The sequence below is a fragment of the Corticium candelabrum genome, chromosome 13 (genome assembly GCF_963422355.1).
Source record: "Corticium candelabrum chromosome 13, ooCorCand1.1, whole genome shotgun sequence".
Lineage (NCBI taxonomy): Eukaryota > Metazoa > Porifera > Homoscleromorpha > Homosclerophorida > Plakinidae > Corticium > Corticium candelabrum.
In genome coordinates, this window is record NC_085097.1 from 3,559,726 (window position 1) to 3,566,038 (window position 6,313).

Genomic DNA, 6,313 nt, shown 5'->3' on the forward strand with positions numbered 1-6,313 from the left:
TGCCTTGTGTAACTTTCCTAAATTGCGTAGGAGCGGCAATTAGCACTTATGAAAAGACAATCACAATATGTTGTGTGGCCTGTCTGCTAGTCATGAAAATGATTGAATAGTCAATATCCTAACCAAGCAGCCCATGTGTGGCTCTAGGGTCTGGGAGTAACTGAAAGCTCATATTCTATATAACTGATCCTACTACTGGGGAAAATGAGAGTATTCTTTGGACAGTCTATTGTCTGTAGGTGTCATCTGATTTGTAAATTGGCCACCTGGAAACTGAAGTGCTCTTGTAGATTGTGCTGTAGGTACTTTAGCTAAACTTTGCTGTACAAAAAGGTCAGTTAGTTGTAACAGACCACAGTATGGCAGTGTAGTTGAATGAATAGTGTGGGTCAGATTGGGGTCAGTCATGTGAGTGGAAGTGTGTACCTGCATGTGTGTGTGTGTGTGTGTGTGTGTGTGTGTGTGTGTGTGTGTGTGTGTGTGTGTGTGTGTGTGTGTGTGTGTGTGTGTGTGTGTGTGAACATGTGTCCTTGTATATAGTGTGCACTTGTAATTTTGCAGTGTGTGGTCATGTGTTTATGTGGTTGTACAGTGTATTTCCACACATGGTAAATCATGTTTGGTTGAATAAAAAACATTGAATACACAGAAAACATAGAATAAATGTTTCAATAAATTTCCTTGCCTATAATTGAATAATCTCCAGAGATGAAGTTAGAATATTAAACTAGAGATCTGACAAACAACAGACAATATTGTATGTCCTAATGTTGGCTTGCCATGCTCTATGAATGTACCATACCATATGAATGTAGTGGCATGGTATTTCATGCTACACTAGCTGGAGTCTCCACACCCTACTAAAAACAAGGTAATGAGCATAGCAGACTATCTGGTTCAAAGCCTTCAAGGTTGTGTGCACAAAAGATAAATCAAACTGGAAAGGGATTCCCCCTTGTCACAACACTACTTTTAGACCTACAATAAAATATGTCATTACTGTAAATCAGGCCTAGGGCTACCTATAGTGGGCATTTATATAAGTGAAATCACTACAAGCTGGTTCATTGTCCATTTAACTTAACTAATAGTCCAGTCTGGGTGATTGCCCACACTAGATAGTCATAACTACAGGAGCATTACTAACAGCATACTTCCCTGTTATTGTTATTATCTCTACTAATTAAATTAAAGAAATAGTGGCATAAACTTAAAGACAACCAACAGTCTATATTTGTAAGATTTTTGGCAATAAATTTTCTTTAGCTGATGCATGCGTTCACAAAGCTTGGTGATGACACTTATTAAAATTTTAGTATAGACCAAATTTGAACTAAATTAGGCCGTGTTTCCACTAGCTGCACCTAAACCAGTTCAAGAAAGCGAATGTTTCCACTAGTAACTTGCACATCCGGGATGTGCAAAACAAACAATCTAGGAACGCCTTATTTTGAAGTATTGGGCTGCTTTGTCGCCGAGTCAGAGCAACTGTTGGTTTTCACTGATTCAGCATCTGCTAGTAGGAATTTGCATGATGATGACCAAGGACACCGTCTTGTCTCTCTCCGTAGCTACTGATTTCTTTCCCCTAGTTAATGACCCTTACATCTTTTAGAGCAATCCTATCCCAGCAAAATAGTCAATATGATCAAAAAGACATTGTGGGAAGCCATCTAAACAAGCACGCTACTGTCACGTGACAGTTAAACCTAAACCACTTTACTAAACCTACTTTGAAGTGGGTTTAGGAAAGCGGTTTAGATTTAAAATAGAACTGGTTTTAGTGCAGGTGCAAACAAGTGAATTCTTAAACCAGTTTAGCTTAAACCACTTGTTAAACCGGTTTAGGCACTAGCAGAAACGCGCCCTTAGAATGGCTTGCAAAACTTCTGCAATAGTTTGACAAAATGGATTCATTTCCTGTTATTTTAGTGGGAACAAGTCTATTGGGCACTAGTACCATTAGTACCATTATTACCATTAGTGAGAATCTCAGCAATATGCTTGCCAAAATAGTCAGCCAGATTATTCACACTCTTTCTGGGTTGGCTCCGAAACATAGGCAGCACCAGCATCAGACAAGGTGGAACCACTTATAGCCATTGTATGTGGACCATGCTCTCTAATTGACATATTTGTTCATATCTGTTCTATAGAACAGACGTATAGGGTAAAAGAAAAACCTTGTCAATAAATTGCCCATACAGATAACAGATAAAGGCACTAATAAATACATAATTTTGCCTGCTGACCATCAATGAAATGTATATAAGAGTGTTCTTTTACCCTGTGTATTTACAAGAAAAGTTAGTTTATAAGCTGGCTTTTCCAATTAGCCACCTTGGGCCTATCTGATTCAGATAAATCGGTGTCTTTATGATGGAATTTTAGTGCAAGTAGAGGCAATTCTGCTCAATCTCCAATGATTGGTTCCTTCAGCAATTAACTATATGTTTGTTTACTCAAGTAATAGTCAGTCAATATCTGCATCACTAAATGTCAGAAAGAATGCTGTGATGCATGATCTGGTTTTAGGATAAATCTTTTTTATGTCCATGTCTCTCATAATTAGCTCAGTAGACATAACCTGTTTCAGACTTTACTTCCACCACCCACTCATACTTCATGATCAAGCCAACTAAACATAAACATTGTCCTGATAGAATGGATTTCTGGTTTATTCTGAAGTTGAAGTGTGCAAGCTGACACCAACTGACTATACCTACTCTTAACACACACACACACACACACACACACACACACACACACACACACACACACACACACACACACACACACACACACACACACACACACACACACACACACACACACACACACACACACACCTAGAATTCCGTCAGTACCTACTATGGGCTTTGGCATCACAGAAGTTTTCACCAGGAAGTGCAGTCATTGGCTTGTGACAGGTCAATATTCAATAACACCAGGTCTTAGTGGAATCGACCTCCCAGACCCGTGTAGCACTGATTCAAAATCGTCCTTCAATGGTATCAACTCACCTGTTCTTTGGACCATGCTGAGGGCGTTTCAAATTATGCAAGTTGCCTCTCAGCAACAACTTTTGTAAATGAGAGAAGATATTTCTTATCTTGCTCAGTCTTGTTACACCCAAGACAGATCTAATACAGCATATACAAAAAGTGTTCAGTCTTCGAAACTACTTGAGTGATTGCCCAAATCTCACAATGATATAGTGAAATTGGCATCACTAGTGACCTAAAGACTTGCAGTTTGGTGTTCTTGCTAAATCCTCAGTTTGTGAAAACTCTACGTTTCCAAGAACAAAATGTCCTGCTAGCTTTCTGAATATGTTCACTAACCTGTGACAATCCGCTGACTTAGTCACAAATGTAACATTGTTGGTGTGTGTTAATCCTCATACCCTATTTTATACATGTATCACGAAAAGCTTTCACCATCTGCTGCAACTCACTATTTGACATACGTACTAGAACCAAATGAGAAGCAAACATGCAAGCTGAATTCAATCTTTGGTGTCCCATCAGGTTTTACTTGATAATTCATGAATAGGCAGGCGACCATCTCTTTTACACACACACACACACACACACACACACACACACACACACACACACACACACACACACACACACACACAAACACACCTTTGAACCTTTGATTCCATCATACCCACTATGGGTTTTGGCAACGCAGCGTAATAGTGCTTCTCCAAGCAGCACGATCATCAGCATCACAAAGACTGATATGTAATGATCTGGGGTCTCTTGTGACAACATCTATCCATCTCTGTTTAGGCCCATGTGTTGGTCTTGTTGCATTACTAAGTCTGCTGCGAAGTAGTTGTTTTTGGGGACGATTGTCACTCATGCGTAGCAGATGGCCCAGCCATTGCAATCCTTGTTTCTGTATTGTCATAGCAATAGGGTCTTCACACGATCGTTCTAAATTGTCTGAATTCTTGATTTTATTCCATCTTGAGACACCAAGAATCGATCGAATGCACTGCATGTGGAATGTATTTAAGCGTTGCAAGTTTGGTTGTGTAACGGACCAAGTCTCACATCCATATAGCAAAACAGGTCTCACCAAAGTACGAAAAATTTTCATCTTTGTGGAGATTGAAAACTGCAAGTTGGTAAATACCCTTTTCTTCCAGAAACCAAAAACTTTACTTGCTTTACTTATACGAGCATCAATTTCAGCAACGCATGCACCATCTTGGCTCATGATACTCTCCAAGTAAGTAAACTCTGTAACGTTTTCAAGAACAGAACCGTCAAGAAGAATACGTGCCTGCTCGTAACCAATGCTCAAAACTTTTGTTTTCTTGATGCTGATTTTCATTCCCCATTTACAGCAGGACTCATGTAGACTGTCTACTAACTTTTGTAGTTCACCCGAGGTCTTCCCAATTAAAGCTAAATTATCAGCATACATAGCAGCTTTAATGACACTAGTTCCTTGAGCTTTGACTCTGTAGTTCATGTAGAGACTTCCCTCTTTCCTGTATTCAATTTCTACTCCGCCAACTTTAGCTTTGTTTAGTGCTTCACATACAATCTTGTCCATGACGAGATTAAATAATACAGGAGACATAGCACAACCCTGACGTACACCAGTTGTAACTTCAAATTTTGATGACTTCTCACCACTAGATTTGACAACACAATGTGTTCCATCGTGAATGTCAACAATCAATTGTACAACTTGTTCCTCAATGCCTCTCTCTTTCAAAAGTAGTCTGAGAATTTCTCTAGGTACGGAGTCAAAAAGCTTTTTCCAGATCAACAAAACAAATATGGACAACACAGTCATGTTCAATGGACTTTTCAATTAACTGATGAACCAACCATATTTGATCAATTGTTCCTCTACCCGGACGAAAACTACATTGAGCTTCTAGTAGTAGAGGTTCAACTGACTGTTTAAGTCGTTCCAGAAGAATATTTGCTAATACCTTTCCAGGTACACTGAGTAATGAAATACCACGATAGTTGTCGCATATTAGTCTGTCATTTTTCTTGAAAACAGGAACAAGAACTGAATCTTTCCAATCCTGTGGCACTCTTCCTGAAGACCAAACTTGTTGAAGAAGCTCAGATAGCCAATCAACAAGCTCCGTAGGCCCAGCTTTCAGTAATTCAGCTGTTATTCCATCATTACCAGATGCTCTATTATTTTTTAACTTTTTAATAGCATTGGTGATTTCTTCTTCACTAAGTGGAGCATCAGACCCAACAGAGCGTACAACCATTCCAGAGTCTATTGCAATAGGACGTCTAACATTTAATACCAAGGCAAAGTGTCTCTTCCAACGATTTAACTGATCGTCGGTACAAAGTTTCTGACCATGGTCATCTAAAATTACTGAGGCAGGTTGAATGGGTACGTGATCAAAGTTCTTGAGCTTCCTGAAAATTCATAATGACTGTGGTGTTTCAAGTCATATTCTAAATCAGATGCTTGTTCATGCAACCATTCTTCTTTGTCTTGTCGAACTGCTTGTTTCACTTGTTTGCATAAACTAACATAATGTTTCCTAGTCATCTCGTTTTCCTGACATCTCATCCTAGCGATGTGAGTCTCACGTTTCTTAGCTATCAACTGCAATGTACGCTCAGAAATCCATCTATTCTTCCTGGTTTGAACAACATTGAGGTGTTCATTTGCAGAGTCCATAATTGCACTACAAAAATCAGACCACATAGCTTCAGTCTCAGTAGATAATCTTTGTGTGAATCTAGTCATGACGTTATTTCGATAATTGCCTGGAGCAATAGGATCACTGAGTACGTCTCGTGCAAAGGTTTTCACTGGGTTTTTCCCACGTGGCTTCTAAAGTTTCAGTACCATCTTACTACAAAAAAGTTTGTGGTCACTGTCAAAATTTGGTCCTCGTCGTACTCTTGTATCATGTACCATCTCTTGCATAGACTGCTTTACCAAAACGTAGTCTTTTAGACTTGGTTGTAATTTGGGATTAGGAGGATATCAAGTGGCAGTGTGTATATTCTTATGCTGGAAAAAGGTGTTTGTGATTCCCAGGTTATGTGCTTGACAAAATTCTATCAGTCTAACACCATTGTCACTGGTTGACTTTGATAAACCAAACTGACCAACAACTTTTGAAACTGCATTTCCAAGTCTAGCATTAAAGTCACCCAGCACAATAACAAGCGAACCTGTCTTATGCATAGCAACATCAAGTTGTTGATAAAATTCATCTTTAACTACCTCTTCACATTGTTCTGTTGGAGCGTAACCAACAATGACATTCAAAATTCCTTTGTCAGTGAGAAAGTCAGCA